At 48.3% G+C, this 20,049-nt stretch overlaps 1 protein-coding gene across 1 annotated transcript in view; it reads left to right on the plus strand.

Moving 5' to 3' along the window:
- Positions 1-1,182: 1,182 nt before the first annotated feature.
- The window catches only part of MYORG (myogenesis regulating glycosidase (putative)), a 36,946-nt gene continuing 18,079 nt past the window's right edge, over positions 1,183-20,049 (plus strand). The window contains exon 1 of the mRNA XM_053408963.1: positions 1,183-1,329. The gene's annotated coding sequence lies outside the window, so the exon portion shown is untranslated. The remainder of the gene's footprint in view (positions 1,330-20,049) is intronic.

Raw genomic sequence — 20,049 nt, forward strand, 5'->3', positions numbered from 1 at the left:
TTTATGTACGTAATGATATGGTTTTGTTCTGTAGATGTGTGCTTTTTTGTTTTTGTTTAGTTTACAGTGGTGCCCCGCAAGACGAACGCCTCGCAAGACGGAAAACCCGCTAGACGAAAGGGTTTTCCGTTTTGGAGGCGCTTTGCAAAACGAATTTCCCTATGGGGTTGCTTCGCAAGACGAAAAAATCTTGCGTCCCCCCGCGGGCTTTTTTCGCCCTTTTCCTAAGCCGCTAAGCCGCTTATCAGCTGTTCCGCTGATAAGCCGCTTAACAGCTGATCGCGAAAAGCCGCTTGACAGCTGTAGCGCTAATCCGCTAAGCTGTCAATGGGCTTGCTTCGCAAGACGAAAAAACCGCTAGACGAAGAGAATCGCGGAACGGATTCTTTTCGTCTAGCGAGGCACCACTGTAGTTTCGTTTCCTTTTCTTTTTTTTTCCTTTTCCTTTTCTGTTTTTTTTCTATATGTTCCCGGGATTTTTGTCTGGATAGTATTATTTTGGATTCAATGTTTGTAATTTTTGTTATGATTCTGCATTGAAAATAAAAAAACTAAAATAAAAAAGTACTGGAGCCTCAGCTTCAGGATCTGTCCTTCCTGTGAGCACTCAGGGCTGATTTCCTTCAGAATGGAGAGGTTTGATCTTCTTGCAGTCCATGGGACTCTCAAGAGTCTCCTCCAGCACCAGAATTCAAAAGCATCCATTCTTCGGCGATCAGCCTTCTTTATGGTCCAGCTCTCACTTCCATACATCACTACTGGGAAAACCAGAGCTTTAACTATACGGACCTTTGTTGGCAAGGTGATGTCTCTGCTTTTTAAGATGCTGTCTAGGTTTGTTATTGCTTTTCTCCCAAGAAGAAGAAAACTCCACTCATAGAGTCACCCTAGTCTCTGCTGGACCGCATTTCCAAAAAGAAACGGGGACCTTGAGCGTGAGCGCCTGAATCCCCTCGACTCTCGCCTCGATCGGAGACTGGGATGGCTTGCAACGGGAGGGGATCTTGGATCTGCAAAAGATCCTGCAAGAGCAACTCCAAAGCAGCCGCCGCTGCGCCTTGGCGCTCGCCTGCTTGCAGCTCGGGCCGGCGGAGAGGCGAGGCGAGGCGCGGAGGCGGCGGCGGCGGCGGCGCGCCCGGGATCCTCCTCGGGGGCTGCTCCTCCCCTTGGCAAACTACATCTCCCAGACTCCTCTGCCCTCCCTCTTCCCTCTCCCCCCTCCTCCTCCTCACACCTGAAGAGCAGCCCGGCGGCGGCAGGAGCAGCGGCAGCACCAAGTCAGCAGCCCCGCAGCGGAGGCGCCTCTTGCGCCGGGGACCCCGGACGGAGGTGGGCAAGGCGCGCGCGCGCATGCAAGGGGGTGGCCGCCGGCTCCGGGTTTGCAGGCGCCTCGGGGCGGCGGCCGGGCCGACCTCGGCTGCCCTCCCTTCTTCCCATGGCCCGATAGGGGACGCGTAAACAAGCAGGAGCAGCGCCTCCCAGCCTCCCCATCCCGGGCCCACTTGGCAAGGCTGACAGCGCCCTCCCCCACCCCGGGTGGGGGTGCAGGGGGAGGTGGGGGCTCCTCTCTCCCTGGCCACATCCTGACACGGGTCTGGGTGCTGCCCTCTCTCTCCCCGTTGCCAGCGCGCGTGCTGAATCTCCAAGCGCAACCGCCTGACAGGCTCGCTTTGCAAAACGCTCGGCGGCTGCAGGTCGAAGTTGAAACTTCTGGCCTGTTGCAAGAGTTTGGGGGGGTTGTTGTTGTTGCTCTTGCAGAGGGAGGGAGGGAGGTTTGGAGGCAGCCCGATTTGGGAGTGGGGGGCGAGAGGTCTTTTCTGCCTCTTTGCAATTCTGGGGGGGTGCCTGGAAAGTTGCACAACACCCACCCACCCCGTTCCTTCTCTGAAGTGTTTGCAACCAACAAACCCCCTGCCCGGATGAGCGCGCACTCTGTGACCCCCATAAATAGCGTGCCTTCCCTCTTGCCCAGAGCCGGAGAAGGAAAGGGGGGGGTGAGAGACGTAGCCAGAGGGTGCCGGATCAGCTGTTTCCCAGCGCGCAGCCCCTTCCCTGAGTCTTCTCCCTCCCCGCCTTCTTAGCTGTTGACTTTGGTCGAGCCGAGGGAGAAGCTGTTGATCCTCTAGTTAATAGATAATACGCCCAAGTTCTTCGTGGAACATTAAACTCTTGTTTCCTTGCAGCCGCGGGCGGTGGGGGTGTCCTTGCCACGTTATCCGGCAAACCCCAAACTGGTTCCCGAAGGCAGATCTCCAGCGACGCAGGCTGGATGCTCCTTGCTCGCTTTTCTTGTGGGTTCATGAATCCCGGGATAATATTGTCTCCTGTTTTGGTGTGCGTTTTTTGTGCACAGCAAGTCACCTCTGCCTGTCACTGCAGCCTGCATCTGTTGCGTCCTTGGACAGCTGCCAGGGAGCCATGGGAACCTGTCAAATTATGTGTCATTCTAACCCAGTTTGCCTCGTGCTCAGACTGGTGGCTGCTCTCCTGGGTCTCCACTTCCTACTTGTTCCTCTTGACTAGAGATGCCAGGGGTAAGGTAAAGGTAAAGGTACCCCTGCCCGTACAGGCCAGTCTTGACAGACTCTGGGGTTGTGCGCCCATCTCACTCTATAGGCCAGGGGCCAGCGCTGTCCGGAGACACTTCCGGGTCACGTGGCCAGCGTGACAAAGCTGCATCTGGCAAGCCAGAGCCGCACACGGAAACGCCGTTTACCTTCCTGCCAGTAAGCGGTCCCTATTTATCTACTTGCACCCGGGGGTGCTTTCGAACTGCTAGGTTGGCAGGCGCTGGGACCGAGCAACGGGAGCACACCCCGCCGCGGGGATTCAAACCGCCGACCTTTCGATCGGCAAGCCCTAGGCACTGAGGCTTTTACCCACAGCACCACCCGCGTACCCCTATGCCAGGGGTAGCCTTATGGCAAATCAGGCTTTTCATCTACTCTACCTCCCTCAGTGCTGTCTGCACTGACTGGCAGCAGCTCTCCAGGGTGTGAGGCAGGGAGCCTCTCCTAGCCCTACCCGGGGATCGAACCTGAGACCTTCTACAGGCAAAGCAGATGCTCTACCGCTGAGCTACACCCCTTCGCCTGTATGCCCCCAGCCACAGAGCTATAGTCATCCAGGCTGTTGTGTGAATGTAGAAGTGGGCAGGAGGAGAAGGGGGAAATTCCCATTCCGGAGGCAGGTTCAGTTCTGCCAGTGAAATTTGCCCTTGAATAAGAAATGGCACTTTATCTTTTAGAATCATGGAATTGTAGAGTTGGAAGGGATCGCGAGGGTCATCTAGTCCAACCCCCTGCAGTGCAGGAATCTTTTGCCCAACGTTGGGCTCGAACCCACGGCCCTGCGTTTAAGATTCTCGTGCTCTCCAAACTGAGCCACCCCAGAAGGTGATGTCTTGTCTGTCTGTCTCATTTCTGGATTACTTAAGGAAAAGTGAACGGATATTATAGTGTTTATCTTTTCCTTTCTAGTGATTTGACAGGGAAATACCAGCCCCACCCTCCCCATCAGAGGCACAAGCAACACACACACAAATTTTCTCCTAGTCCCTAACTAGCAGGAAAAGAAAAGTGTCCTGGTCTAGTTTTAGCTTGTCAAACTTAGCAGTAAAGTCTAAAAGTAGGGAAGGAATCTGTCAGGTGCTTCACAAGGCAAAACTCTGCTTCTGCTTAAATGCAACGAACAAAGCATTTTGCCTTCTTTTCCCCCTGTCCCTGGGTCTGTAGGGGGCGGGATTGTGGAGAGAGACTGAACACAGACACCACTTTTGTGTGTGTGGTGGAGCCACCCTGGAAACAGCAGCGCTGTGTTCCATTCAAATGTATCTCTTTCTTTAGGGCTCAGCCATAGGGTGGTGATGGTGCAAGTTTGATGCACAGCACTGACTGGCTAGTGCCTGTAATATCATCGAGAAACTTCTCCCTCCCCTGAGCAGTTCCGCAATTTGAAAAAGCTTCCTTTTGAAAGATATACATGAACAGTCAAATGCCTTAATGTTCCTGCAGAGTTTAAAACTGAAACTGCAGATAGGCACCTGGCCTGAATCATGAGAGAGGAAGCAAAACTGACAGAAGGCTCTGATTTGCCCCAGCAAATGAATGTTTATAATTTCGGTTGCAAAGCCGGGCGGAAGCTGAGCAGTCCCTGTGGCGGCTTAATTTTTTAAATATCAGTTCCTGCCTTTCCAAACAGTTCAGGGTGGTTTTTACCCCTTGCTGCCTTTCAGATGCAGCTTTTCTGGGGAAGAGGAAAAACCACCAGCAAGATAAAACTGACAGTGTAAATGCATATTAATAGTGTGCTTAAAACAAACACGCACACTTGGATTACTATTTTTAAAGTTGCCATAATGACTGGAAATAAACAGCTGCTGTACTAAAAAATGAGGGGTTCTCATTTTAAGCCTCATCAGGGCTAAGTGGCCTTCCTAAATCTGTTCCCTCGTTCCCAAAAGTGCCTCCGCAAAGTGAGAAGCCTCTGCTTGACTGTAGCAGCTAGTGGTTCCAGCAGCCACCCACACAGAGCTCCCTTCCAACCCTCTCCCTCTGCTGTCTTTCCATCAGCCACATGCTCTGGTAGTGCCTGCCTGTTCTTGCAGGAGAGGAATATGGCAGTCAAAGGCACCGCGATTCATTTGTCTGGTTTTTGCCAAGAAAACAGTCAGAGGCAGTACGGGGGTGGGGGGTGACTGAGCCAAGGGAGCAGTGGCAGCACTGAAAGAAGGCAGGGAGTGGGTTATTGCATGTGTCTGTGACAGCTGTCAGGCCAACAGGGCTGCTACAGTCACCCGGAGACTTCTGCCTGTTTGTGGCCTCATTCATAGGCTCCTGCGCACGTACCAGTTCTGCGATTCTGACGAGAGAGCCCTTGAGGCTGTGCACACTTAACCAAGGTGTAAGCTCCTTTGCATTCAACGAGACTTTCTTCCATGTAAACATGTCCAGGGTTATACTGACAGCCCCATTTTGCAGGCTGTCTGTTGTTGTTTAGTCGTTTAGTCGTGTCCGCCTCTTTGTGACCCCATGGACCAGAGCACGCCAGGCACTCCTGTCTTCCACTGCCTCCCGCAGTTTGGTCAAACTCATGCTGGTAGCTTCGAGAACACTATCCAACCATCTCGGCCTCTGTCATCCCCTTCTCCTTGTGCCCTCCATCTTTCCCAACATCAGGGTCTTTTCCAGGGAGTCTTCTCTTCTCATGAGGTGGCCAAAGTATTGGAGCCTCAGCTTCAGGATCTGTCCTTCCAGTGAGCACTCAGGGCTGATTTCCTTCAGAATAGATAGGTTTGATCTTCTTGCAGTCCATGGGACTCTCAAGAGTCTCCTCCAGCACCAGAATCCAAAAGCATCCAGCCTTCTTTATGGTCCAGCTCTCACTTCCATACATCACTACTGGGAAAACCATAGCTTTAACTATACAGACCTTCTCATGAGGTGGCCAAAGTATTGGAGCCTCAGCTTCACGATCTGTCCTTCCAGTGAGCTCTCGGAACTGATTTCCTTCAGAATGGAGAGGCTGTCTATAAGTGGGGAAATGCTTTTAATGGATAACACACAAACAGGTATGATCTGCTGGGAACATCTGCTCCACGAGGCTCGCCGAAATGAATGGGGCAGTGCTGTAGGGCGGTAATACATGCTCATTTTCTGCAGGATCTTAGGGCAAGTGGTTCTCTTCAGACTCTTGTTTTTTTTTCTAATTAGGCGTCCTGAATGTCAAATGACTGTAATGCTTTTTAAGAGGCGGGCTGTGTTGCTTAGAAGAAGCCCTCTAATTTCCCCATCTGCCGTTCTCTCTTTCCCCTCCCCCTCCCAAGTCTGTAATTCAAGGAACAAAGTGAGCAAAGGTTTGTGTACATCAGCCTCCCACAAGCTGGTGCCCTCCGGAGATTTTGTGCCTCTGCACAGCACCATCTTGGGGAAAGCTGATGTGCAGAATGCATTTACCGTATTTTTCACTCTATAGGACACACTTTTTCCCCTCCAAAAATTAAGGGGAAATGTGTGTGCGTCCTATGGGCCGAATGCAGGCTCCTTGGCTACAGTGATAGCAATGCGAAGCCTCCGAAGCGCAGAGGGAGCGCTCCCTCCGCGCTCTGGAGGCTTCGCGTTGCTTTCGCTGAAGCCTGGAGAGCGAGAGGGGTCGGTGCGCACCGACCCCTCTCGCTCCCCAGGCTTCAGGCAGCTATCTGCAAGCCTTCGAAGCGCGCCCCCAGCCCCACAAGCTCCGGGAGCGGCGGCAAGGCTGCACACAATCTTGCCGCCGCTCCCGGAACTGTTCTGGGGGCTGGGGTTGAGGGAAGCTTGGGCTTCCCCTGCCCCACCCCCGCGGCTAAAAACGAAGCCAAGACAGCGTGGGGGATCCATCCCGCTTTCTGTCTTGGCTTCTGCCAAAGCCGCACGCAGCCCCTCCGGCTGGAGAGGTTGCGCGCGGCTAAAGAGGAAGCCAAGACAGCCAGCAGGATGTCTCACTGTCTTGGCTTCTTTGCTCTTTGGGGCTGGGGGGGGAATAAATTGTTTTTCTTTATTCCCCCCCCTAAAAACTAGGTGCGCCCTTTGGTCCGGTGCGCTTTATGGAGCGAAAAATATGGTACCTCATTTGATCCAAGCAAGAATAGGCAAGACTTGACTGTCTCTTTCTGCATCAGGAACGGAAGCCTCACGACTCCTGTTCTGGCTCCAGTGGTGCCTTCTACCTAAGGGGTTAGGGTCAGATCAGTGTCAATTAGGAATTAGACTTGGATCATCAGGGAAATGTGGGTCCAAGGCCCATCACTGCGAATGGAGATGGAGATTTTGCAGGAAGTTAATGAAGCTATGCAGGGCTGCTGAGACTCCCCAACCGTTTGACACCTGCTCTGGGCTCTGAGCTGCCCTAGGTATCAGCCTGGCATTTCCCAGCGATTTGACAGGAACCATGAGGACTAGCCCCTTGGTTTGAAAACACTGTTCCTCAGCAGGAGACCCACGAGGCACGGCTGTTTCCCGCTGCCTCTTCAATCAAGCTAAGCAGTTGTGATTTAAGGCAGAGGGTTTTCTTTTAAGATGTGCAGGAAGCAAACTATAAAATTGTTGATAAAATCAAATTGTTGATTGAATCATAGAATTGTGGAGATGGAAGGGACTCAAAGGGTCGTTCTAGTTTAAGCCCCTTGAAATGCGGGACTCACACAGTTAAAGAATCATATACTGTGGTACCTTGGTTTAAGAACAGCTTAGTTCGTGAACAACTTGGATTAAGAACGCTGCAAACCGGGAAGTAGGTGTTTTGGTTTGTGTACTTTGCCTTGGAAGCAGAACATGTTGCACTTCCTATTGAGTGTAAATTGGGTCCCCCGCTGCTATGGCAAAGCACACCTTGGTTTAAGAACGCTTTGGTTTAAGAACCAAAGAATCATATACTGTGGTACCTTGGTTTAAGAACAGCTTAGTTCGTGAACAACTTGGATTAAGAACGCTGCAAACCGGGAAGTAGGTGTTTTGGTTTGTGTACTTTGCCTTGGAAGCAGAACATGTTGCACTTCCTATTGAGTGTAAATTGGGTCCCCCGCTGCTATGGCAAAGCACACCTTGGTTTAAGAATGCTTTGGTTTAAGAACGGACTTGTGTGGCGAGTTCCCGACACCCCCCACAGGTGGAAATAATGACGCATGACACATTTATTAAGGTTAACGGGCTAAAAAAGGCCACAACTTTACTGGTTACAGGTGATGAGCGGTATTGGCTTAGGCATTGGTCCTAACCGACTATATCTGACTCCAGCCCGTCCGCTTGAAGTCCTGGAAGGGTTAACCACCAGTAGGGGGAGTCCTGCTGATGCACATCAACTAGGAACTCCCCCAGGGTCACCAATAGGGGGCGTGTCTTGGGCCCTCACCTCCCCAGGCTTCGGACAGGACCACGCCCACCAGAATCCTTTACCGGACTACCCTTCAATATGTGGGGCAGGTGATGGCGCTTCCTCCCCTCTTCCATCTACAGAGCAATACCAATGCCTAACCGCCAATACCCAGAAAGTTGTGATGATTTGCTACGAGGTGGGCAAAAACCAAGTGGCTGGTGCCAGTTTGCCACGTGGAAAAATTCCTACCAGGCCCCTCAATGGCGACCAACCAAGGTCCATAGCAAGGTCAAGGAACGAAAACCTTATAGGGCAGGAGGGTGGGAAACAGGAACAGCTGGAGGCGGCAAAAGAGGGAGATCCCCGGCCGCGCCTGCCTTAAATAGGGCAGGCCACACCCCCAGAGCCAGCCGATTGGCTGGCCAGGGGGTGACACGGCTGGGAATCCCCCCAATTGCGCAGGGCTGGGCTCCACCCACCATGCGAAGCCCTCAACCCCACCTCCTCCTCAAGGCAGAAGTGGCTTTCCGGAACAGATTAAGTTCGTAAACCGAGGTAGCACTGTATATTGTTTTGGGGCAGCTGATGTTTGAATCCTTCAGGGCAGGCCTCGGACGTGAGGTCACCAGGCTGACAGCAGATAGACTGATGGACATTTGTTGGGGTTCGAAACCGGGAAAGGGGGGGGTGGGGCTTTGGGTATCCAAAGGGTGTACAATTATACTCTGTTCCTTTTTATTCTGTTTTGCTACTAATATAAAAATGGGGAATTCGTGGAAGGGAATTGGGGTCGACCTTAGAAAAAGATTTTAAGAATAAGTACTGATGTATAAAGACTGAGGTTTATAAGTTAAAATTGGTTAACTAAAATGAATTAAATATAATAAGGTAAAATTTGGGGACAAGAACTTGCTGAGCTAAAAATTGGAACTGGAATACAAGAAGGGGAGGTGTGGGGAAGTCAGGGAAACATGTTATTGAAAGTAAGGAATGTAAATTTTATGTGTTTTTAATTGTTTTTTCCCCTCTATTTTTTGAAAACTTCAAGAAATATCTTGTTTTTAAAAATGAATCCTTCAGGGCAGGACATGCTAGCTATGTGCTTAGAACTAGTCTTCAGACCTAGTAAATTAAATACAGCCTCACCACTGAAGTAGGGGAGTCCCCCAAGGGCACCAAAGAGCTTCCTCTTGTTTAATTTTTGCTACCCGCCTTGGGCTGGAAGAATCTGGCTAGCCATGGCACCTGTGGACTGGGTTATGTTACTATTAATTGTATTTATTTATTGCATTTATATCCTTTTTCTCCAAGGAGCTCCAAGTGATGTAACTGGTTTTCTCCCTCCTCATTTAATCTCCACAACAACCTTGTGAGGTAGGCCAGGCTGGCCCAAGGTCACCCAGTGAGTTTCAGGGCCAAGTGAGGATTCAAACCCTGGACTCCCAGGTCCTAGTCCAACACTCTAACTGCTACACCTCACTGCTCCAGCAGCTTGATGGATCACAGGTTGTCCAGGTCTCCCAACTCTGTCAAGATGGCCACAGAAAGTGTTAACAGGATCAGGTTTAGGGTGCTGGTTTTGACCTTTAAAGCCCTATACGGCCTAGGACCCTCGTACCTACGGGACCGCCTCTCCTGGTATGCCCCACAGAGGACCTTAAGGTCCACAAATAACAACATTTTGGAGGTCCCAGGTTGCAAGGTGGTTAGATTGGTCTCAGCTAGGGCCAGGGCCTTTTTAGTACTGGCCCCGACTTGCTGAAACGCTCTGTCACAAGAGACCAGGGCCCTGTGGGACTTGACATCTTTCCGCAAGGCCTGCAAGACGGAGCTGTTCTGCCTGGCCTTTGGTTTGGACTCAGTCTGACCCTTATGTTTCCCTCCCCTTATGGTCTTGATCTATCGGCTACTTTTAAAATGAGGCTGCATTTTAAATTGCATTTTAACCTGTATTTTAAATTGGTTTCCTCCCCGCATTATGTTTTTACTGTGATTTTATTGGGTTCAGCCGCCCTGAGCCCGGCTCTGGCCAGGGAGGGTGGGGTATAAATAAAATTTATTATTATTATCATTTTTATTATTAACAAGCTTGGAAAATGGGAAGTGCTTCTGCCTTTGGCGATGGGAGGAAGGGTCACCTCGAATCTTTGATCCGGTCACCTTGCTGCTAGGAACGCAGAATATTGGCTGCTGCAGTTGCTTCCCTCTCAGTGCAGGTGTGCTGATTACTTCTCCCTCTCACAGTGTGCAAATGAGACCTGCTAATCTGCTTTGTCCTATAACAGCATTGGCTGTGGAGTTCGTGTGGTGTGAATACACCTCCTGGCTGTGTTGTTTGCACAAATCATAAATCGTAGAGCTAGCTGTCGATCTGGATGGGACCCAAATAGTGATCCAGTCACAATAATCGCAACTAAATAATAATTCAGGCCCGATTTATTGTTCCTTACAGAAGCTCCACATCTTTTGGGGCAAGTGGGGAGCAGAAACAGGGGATTTTTTTTTTGTAAGCATGTATTTTTAAAACACATCCTTAAGGTAATGAATAATTTGACCTTCAGCTACACATATTTGAGTATAACATGTTCTGAACCCGGAAGATGATCTGTTAGCGCAATTGGGCCACCACACCAGCCTCAAATTGTCATGCCTGCCTGCCTGCCTTTTTTCCTGGCCTGCCCTGCAGAGGACCTTAAGGTCCATGAATAAACATGGTTTAGAGGTCCCGGGCCCTAAGGAAGTCAGATTATCCTCCACCAGCGCCAGGGCCTTCTCAGTGATGGCTCCGACCTGGTGGAATGCTCTGTCCCAGGAGACCAGGGCCCTGCAGGATTTAACTTCCTTCCGCAGGGCCTGTAAGACAGAGCTATTCCTTCCGTACATCACTACTGGGAAAACCATAGCTTTAACCTTTAAGCAGAACCGTAGCTAAGTGATCTTGCGCCCCTGGCAGAACTGTCCAGATTGCGCCCCCTAGCCACTGACAAATTAGTTCTTCTCTCTGCCTCTCCTCCATTCAATTCACCCTCAATTAAAAACCTTTTCTTATGAGCCAATAATCAATATTTTTATTTATTTACATATTTATGGACACATTTCTAGCCGATTTTGCACACACACATCCCTCGCCTGCCCCCTGGCAGGGGCCCATCTCGCCACCCGGTATCTACGGCCCTGATCCTAAGGAAAAGCGGGACATTCTGGGATCACATCAGAAACTGGGACAGCCTCTAAGGGAGCTGGGCATGTTTAGCCTGGAGAAGAGGAGGTGAAGGGGTGATATGATAGCCATGTTCAAATATATAAAAGGATGTCACATAGAGGAGGGAGAAAGGTTGTTTTCTGCGGCTCCAGAGAAGCGGACACGGAGCAATGGATCCAAACTGCAGGAAAGAAGATTCCACCTAAACATTAGGAAGAACTTCCTGACAGCAAGAGCTGTTCGACAGTGGAATTTGCTGCCAAGGAGTGTGGTGGAGTCTCCTTCTTTGGAGGTCTTTAAGCAGAGGCTTGACAACCATATGTCAGGAGTGCTCTGATGGTGTTTCCTGCTTGGCAGGGGGTTGGACTCGATGGCCCTTGTAGTCTCTTCCAACTCTATGATTCTATGATTCTATTCTGTAAATACAGGACTGTCCCTGGAAAATAGGGACACGTGGAGGGTCAGTTCTTCCCCAGATGTTTTAAAAGGCTGCAGAATGCAAATCCCGCTGATGGGATAAAGGATGCAGATCGCTGCCTGACCCCGAGCACGTGGTTCATGTTGGTGCTGAGCCATTGGTTTCCTTGGTGCTGAGAGCAGCTGGCATGGGGAACCGTGAGTGAGAAAGGCCTTTGCCATCGGTCAAGTGCAGCTGGGCTTTGTTTAAAGCCACCTGACACCTTATCTACCGAAGTTTATCTGCTGCAGGCCTGCTTGGGATCCTGCCAACTCATGGCAGTTCAACGCACACACACACACACACACACACACACACACACACACACTGAAATATACTCAGAGTCGCAAAGTGATTTCATGCTCTTTATTCAGCTCATAGTGGTGAGGAGGAATGAATGAATGTCCCCTCAAAGTATCTGCTTTATATACATTATTTACACAATGGGCTGTACATGATTGGCTAATTCCGGAATTCTACTGTAAGCCAATCAGGTTGTGGATTCACTTCTATCTGGAGCATGATTGGGTAGTTCCTGCCAACCAATCATACTGCTGCATTGTTCTAGGACCAATCAGACTGCTGCATTCTGAATCCTATTGTTCTAGGACCAATCAGACTGCTGCCTTTTGGATCCTATTGTTCTAGGACCAATCAGACTGCTGCAGTTTGGATCCTATTCAACTCAGTAGATCACACACACACACACACACACACACACACACACACACACACCCTTGGCAGCTGCCTGGGAAAATGAGAGGCTCTGTGGATCTGGATCCCACAAGTGGAATGTTAGCCAGGAGTATTTTTAAACGTGGTTTCAAAGACGCAGAGGCAGCAGACTGCAGTTGCGAGCCAAGTTACACCCAGAAGCCTTAGAGGGGCAGGGTGGCTCTGAAGGGGGCAGGCGCAGAGCCAAATCTATTATTTCTTTTATTTCGTTCCATAAAATTTATACACCAGTCTTTTTGCATTATTATTTCATGTTATAATGTACAGTGGACGCTCGGGTTGCAAATGTGATCTGTGCGGGATGCACTTTCGCAACCCGCAGCGTTCGCAACCCGCAGTGGCACGTCTGCGCATGTGCGGGTTGCGGATCGGCGCTTCTGCACATGCGTGGTTTAGCATTTCCGCACATGCGCAACCGCCAAAACCTAGAAGTAACCCATTCCAGGTTTTGGCAGGTCCATAACCCGAAAAAATGCAACCTGAAGTGTTTGTAACCCAAGGTATGACTGAATATAAAACAGAGAGAACAATTGTAACAACAGGCAAAAATTAAAATACAGTCATACCTTGGTTTTCGAACGCCTTGTCACTCGAACGTTTTGGCTCCCGAATGTCGCAAACCCGGAAGTGTGTGTTCCGGTTTGCGAACTTTTTTTGGAAGCCGAACATCTGATGCAGCTTCCGATTGAGTGCAGGAAGCTCCTGCAGCCAATCAGAAGCCATGCCTTGGTTTTCAAATGTTTTCGGAAGTCGAACTGACTTCCAGAATGAATTCTGAGAACCAAGGTACAACTGTATGTGGGGGGAAAAGACTCATCAGATTTTCAGGTTATTGTTGCAGATTTGCTAGGCTTGTGACAAGGGCTGTATTGAAAATGATGGTTTGGCTGTATATGTCAAAAATAATGCCAAAAGGGTTCAAGCCGAAATCTCAAATTATGTGTCATTTTCTCCATTGTTGCTATATATTCTAGGGTGAGTGGTACCAAGTGCCCAGTGTCAGATTTGGGGCTGTTTTCCACTGAGTTGCAATTATGATTTGAGCTGCCAATATCATATGTAAGATCAGTTCTTTCGACAACATATATACATTAGCAGCATCAAAAATATTCAGCAACATGAATTTTGGGCAACAAACAGTAGCTTCTTTAGTAATATTTATTATTTATTTATTATTTCTGTCAATGAATACACCACTTGACTTTTAAAAAAAACACCCTCAAAGCGATTTACAAAGAGAATGAAACAATAAAATTATCAGTAAAAGCTACTTTTTAAAACAGGGGTCAGCAAACTTTTTCAGCAGTGGGCCAGTCCACTGTCCCTCAGACCTTGTGAGGGGGCCGGACTATATTTTGGGGGGGGGGGGATGAACGAATTCCTATGCCCCACAAATAACCCAGAGATGCATTTTAAATAAAAGGGCACATTCTACTCATGTAAAAACACGCTGACTCCCAGGCCGTTCGAGGGCCAGATTTAGAAGGCGATTGGGCTGGATCCGGCCCCCGGGCCTTAGTTTGCCTACCCATGCTTTAAAACATTCAAAACATAAAATCAGCAATAAACTAAAAACTTATTAAAGCATACACCAGCGGTCTTCATGTCTGGATAAGTTTGCCTAAACAAAAACATTTTTAGCAGGCACGGAAAATAGTCTAATTGGGATGCCTGGCTAAGGTCAAGAGGCAGGGAGTTCCACAGTGTAGGTGCTGCTGCAGTAAAATATTGATTTGTTACAAATACAGAAGGGTTAATGTGGCCCCTGTAGCAGTACCCTTTCCGCAGATCAAAATAGACAAGTGATTGCATATTGGGTAAGGTGATCTCGCAGGAAAATTGGTTCAGAGTTGCTAGGGGCTTTAAAGACTAATTATAACACCTTGAACCTGGCTTGTCACTTTACTCAGAAAAATGACTCAAAGCAACTTACAAACACAAGAGAAATAGAAAAACCAGTTACAAGAAACACAACAAAAACATAACAAACGCATATATAATACACAAATGAAAGACAGGCCTAGAAGATCCTGCCACAATTTTTTTTAATAAAATGAGCTTCAAAATAAGGATTAAAAGCCTGGGTAAAAAGTAAAGGTTTTGTCTGGTGCCTAAAACTAGACCAGAGAGCGCCAAGTGAGCCTTGAGACCATTCTGCAAGCCAGGAACCACCTCTAAATAGGCCCATTGCCAAAAAGAAAGGTGCACTCTGCGTGTGCTCAGAGGCCCCTTCTCTTGCTGTCAGTTTTTCTGGGCGCAGAAAAATGTCCCAACACTCTGGCTATTGGGCATGGGTTTTATAAAGCCTAAGAAAAACAGTTTTCCTTCTCACCCTCTGCCAAGGACCCACAGATCTTGGGGCTTAGAGCAGGGTGGGGAAACTGTGACACACACACACACACACACACACACACACACACACACACGTTGCTGGACTCCAAATTTCATGAGCCCAAACCAGCATGGGAATGATGGGAGTCGTAATTCAGCAATAGCTATTAGGCCAAATATTCTCCAGTCCTGGCTTAGAGCTTTCCCAGGAGGTGGCCGGGTGCTCTTAACCCGAGGTACTATTTCTGGGTTAGCGGAGTCTGTAACCTGAAGCGTCTGTAACCTGAAGTGTATGTAGCCCAAGTACCATTGTAGTTGTTTTTCTCTTTGACATCTGGTGGCAGGGGGTTCCACAGGGCGGGTACCACCACCGAGAAGGCCCTCTGCCTGGTTCCCTGTAGCTTTGCTTCTCGCAGTGAGTGAACCACCAGAAGGCCCTCAGCGCTGGACCTCAGTGTCCAGGCACAACAATGGGGGTGGAGACGCTCCTTTAGGTATACTGGACCGAGGCCATTTAGGACTAAATACAGTGCAGAGCGGAGGCTTCAATGCCAGACCGCTGGCTCCTACATCTCTCCTCCAGAGGAGACTGGCACCCTTGCTGTGAACCTTCAGGTGTCCCCTAAAAGCTTCTTCTTTTCTTTTTAGTGTCAATAGGCTTATTCAGTTGCATGTTTTTAATTTTTTGACAAACCATCATTTTTATTATTGGTCTGTGGTATTTTGCATTCTGTAAAAGGGTAAAGGGGACCCCTGACCATTAGGTCCAGTCACGGACGACTCTGGGGTTGCAGCGCTCATCTCACTTTATTGGCCAAGGGAGCCGGCATACAGCTTCCAGGTCATGTGGCCAGCATGACTAAGCTGCTTCTGGCAAACCAGAGCAGCTCACGGAAACACTGTTTACCTTCCTGCCAGAGCGGTACCTATTTATCTACTTGCACTTTGACGTGCTTTCGAACTGCTAGGTTGGCAGGAGCTGGGACCGAGCAACGGGAGCTCACCACGTCTCAGGGTTTCGAACCGCCGACCTTCTGATCGGCAAGCCCTAGGCTCTGTGGTTTAACCCACAGCGCCACCCGCGTCCCATTTGTGTTCTGTACCGTCTTGCTATTTTACGCAACATCTGGGGGGCTGCAGCTGGAGGTGAAGTAAGGACTTGCAAGAAACTGGATCTGAGGGGGAAATAATAGCCCAAATTGGTTTGCGTTGTCATGCCTGACTTTGCTGATGGATCTGCTGTGCTAAATTCCTGTCCCTGGCGTTGGGTAATCAGCGCCAAATCTGATGTGGCTACCGGTGACTCTCTTTGCAATCTGATGAAGGAGCCTCATGTCGCCTAGGAAAGGTCAAGCCGCAATGAATTCGTTTCCAGGCTCTTTGTCTATCTGTCTCTCTCCTCCGCACCTCCCGGAACACTCAGCAAACGCTCCAAACAAAGCAGAAAAGAAGTCAGGTGAAAAATAGCCCGCCGAGGCTCTGATAACGTTTATTTTTTGCAGGACATGTTGGACGAAGGCAGCCGCGAGAGGGGCAAGGAAGGGCACTGGCAGAGACTAATTCGGTCTGTGCACAGCAAATGCATTGGCAGTCTTTGGGGATAACAGAGACTTGTGTCTCCTCTGCCCATTTCCCCTCATCTCCTGTAGAGCTTTACTGGGGGCTGTTGGGCCTCTGAAGGGAGATTAACTTGACTCATGCAGGCACAGTTTTTCACGATCCAGTTTCACGATCCGTGCGCCAGTTTCAAGCTGTTCTGCAGGGCCAGCTATCCTGTTAGGCAGATATGGCAGATACGGGAATGCAGCCGAGGACACTCACCAGGCCATTACTAAGGCTGGGTGATATAATAATAATAATAATAATAATAATAATAATAATAATAATAATAATTTATTTGTACCTTGCCCATCTGGCTGGGTTTCCCCAGCCACTCTGGGCGGCTTCTAACAAAGACCAAAAATACATTAAAATGTCACACATTAAAAACTTCCCTGAACAGGGCTGCCTTCAGATGTCTTCTGAATGTCAGGTAGTTGTTTATCTCTTTGACATCTGGTGGGAGGGAGTTCCACAGGGCGGGCGCCACCACCGAGAAGGCCCTCTGCCTGGTTCCTTGTAGCTTTGCTTCTCGCAACGAGGGAACCGCCAGAAGGCCCTCGGCGCTGGACCTCGGCGTCCGGGCAGAATGATATATATTGATATATCATCCAAAACTGGTTTTAAGTCCATATCGTGATATCTGTTTCATAGCTTTTGACCTGCTATATATCACAAATCATGTATGTGTGCTATGCAAAAATCACAATGTGGGGAAAACTGTGAAGCCAGCCAGTTCCTCTGCATAGCTCCATCCTTACTTCAGAAATTATGATTTATCAGGATATTGTGATGTTTAGCTGGTGCTATATCACAGTGTTGAAAAAACCAGATATCACCCAGCCCTGGCTATTAGCCTCTGCCGAAGGACAGAGATGACAGTCAGACAGACAAACAAACTTAGTTGGTCTATAAGGTGCTACTGGATAATTTTTTATTATTATTATATTTTGACTGCATCAGACCAACACGGCTACCTACCTGAATCTAGAGACAAACAAACAGACAGACAGATTACTCTGTCACTATTTGCTAATGAGAAAAACCCTGGAAAGTCACTCACAGTCAAAGAATAAAATACCTGGGGCAGATGGACAAACAGTCGGACGTGATAGAAGGCATCTTCCTATTCTGGGTTTGCAAAAGATGGAGCCAGTGTTTCCATAGCGGGGCAAAAAAAGTGTTTAAAATTGTTGTATAGACTGGCCACCATGCAGAATATTGACAAGTGTTTGATCTGTGGTTGCAGCCATTCACCAAAGGCTTGCTTGCTTGCTTGCTTGCTTGCTTTATTTATTTATTTATTTATTTATTTATTTATTTATTTATTTATTTATAAATAATTTTGTATTATTTTCCTTATACATACTTTTACAATACAACACATTAAATCACATAAATACTTTTAGCTCTGCCGAGCTGGCGACTTCCCTCCATTCCTTCAGCGGGTATCTCTTATTTTCTTATATTGTGTATTCTACTTTTTAAGCTTATAACTGTTGTACATCGTAAGAGCTATTTCAATCCTGCCAGTGTTTTTAGAGTTTTACAATCATCCTTTATATACACCATAAATTTACTCCAGTTTTCTTGAAACCTCTGATCGTCCTGATCCCGAATTCTTCCCGTCAGTTTTCTCCGCATAACTCATCCTTTTCGTCTAGCACTTCACAATAGTAGAAATTTCTTGCAATTTCCAGTTTGGGGCAAGCATGTTTCTTGCCAAAGGCTTCATTTTAATAGCCAGCCCCTTCTCAGACACCCTGCAAGTTCCCCATTGCTGGAGTCTGAAATGGCTTCTGTACAGTAAAATCCTTGGCAAAGCCAGCCGGTGCCAGACTCCATTGGAGCACCAGTCTCTGTCTTAGGCTGAATTTGCTTGCAAAGCCTGTCCTGTCCGTTGCCTTCCCTTCAGAGCTCTGGGTCTTTCACACTCACAAAGGAAACATCACCCAGCTGGCAAGCGTGGTGCAGAAATTTGCCTGCAGCTGTTTTAACTGAAATCGAGGTGCCGGGAGGCAGGAGCGATGATCTCTCCTTCTCTCTCTCTCTGCACATGCAAGTGGGGTCAGGATGGGGCCTCGGCTTCCCCAAACAGCACATAATTAGCTACCAAGAAGGAGAGCCTATCAAAGGCTCCTTCCTGGATAACCGGATTTGAGCAGGCAACAATTGCTGTGCAATAGAAAATAAATGCTTTGTTATTAAAACTGCAATATTATTATTATTATTATTATTATTATTATTATTATTTTATTTTATTTTATTTATATCCCGCCCTCCCCAGCCGAAGCTGGGCTCAGGGCGGCTAACAACAATAAAATAATACAACATTCTAAAATCATTTCATTATAAAATTAATTCAAATCAAATGAATGGCAACCATTGGGCTAGAGTTCTGTGAAGACTGCCAAAGGAGGGAGTCAGGCTGTGCCCTAGCCAAAGGCTTGGTGGAACAGCTATGTCTTGCAAGCCCTGCGGAACTTCTGTGCATGCGCAAAGTGCGGTTTAGCGTTTCTGCGCATGCGCGGAAACCCAGAAGTAACTGTTCCAGTACTTCCAGGTTCGGCATGGTGCACAACCCGAAATCACACAACCCGAAGCATCTGTAACCCGAGGTATGACTGTATAATTTCAGTTCTGGAAAGGAACCTCAGGTTACATACACTTCAGGTTACATACGCTTCAGGTTACAGACTCCGCTAACCCAGAAATATTACCTCGGATTAAGAACTTTGCTTCAGGATGAGAACAGAAATTGTGCTCCGGTGGCAGCGGGAGGCCCCATTATCTAAAGTGGTGCTTCAGGTTAAGAACAGTTTCAGGTTAAGAACAGACCTCCAGAACGAATTAAGTTCTTAACCTGAGGTACCACTGTATAGATATAGATATAAAATTTATTACATATAGAAGAATACAAATGTTTGAGAGATGTAGAAACGAACAGGGGCTTGACTGTTTGACATCATTTGTGCCGCAACTTACGAAAACGATGGAGAGCAGAGGGGTTGAAAACAACGCCACGAATAGTAAGATCAGGATTGCACAGAAGCACAATGGAGCAGTTGATAAGTCCTGGAATACGGCCAAATCCAGGCAAAACCATACTTTGCAAGAACCTGACAACCGTGTCTTTTGATATACGTCTGGAACGACCACTGTGAAGCTGCATAGGTTTGTCTTTGCACTTGGAAACTCGTAAAGAACGGGTTTTTCAGATATTGCAATAAATAAGACCTTCTTCGAACCAAGGTATTATGAAGGGGAAAGGGCAAGTTAGTCCTCCATCCCTGGACAATGGTTAGTTGAGCAAATCAATTGTAAGGCAGCAAAGAAATAAATTATAAGATCAGCATTATCACTGGGGAAGTTGGACAGCAAACGGAGCTGAGGATTTTCTGAATCTCATGCAGCCAAGAGAACGCAGTCTGTCTGCAGCTGCCTGATTCCGATGACAGCTCATTTATTGTGGCAAACTAGTATGGAAAGCCCTGGCAAGAGCTCATGTCAAACTCTGTCTCTCGCCCTTGGATACGGGAAACTCAGTTGCTCCTAAGTGCATTCTAGCCTGCAGCCCAACTCAGCAAGCTTCTGATGCTACAGCCTGTTGGAAGTCCCTCTTGGATTCTTCCAGCTCCCTCTCTCCTAGTCACAAGATTCTTTGTTGCTCTTGTTACGAAACGCATGAGCTTCTGGCAGAGGCGGTTGCGTTGCTGGCACAGGGCAGAGGAAGCGGGAGGAACTTTGTAGCTGGAGGCCTGAGGACTGGGATGAGGCAGAGCAGAAACCTGTCTGCACCCGAAACAAATTCTGGAATATCCTCTCGCCGCCTCCTTTGCAGCCTTCCTTGTCTGACTTGATGTACTGTTGCAAGCAT

The sequence above is a fragment of the Podarcis raffonei genome, chromosome 11 (assembly GCF_027172205.1).
Source record: "Podarcis raffonei isolate rPodRaf1 chromosome 11, rPodRaf1.pri, whole genome shotgun sequence".
Classification (NCBI taxonomy): domain Eukaryota; kingdom Metazoa; phylum Chordata; class Lepidosauria; order Squamata; family Lacertidae; genus Podarcis; species Podarcis raffonei.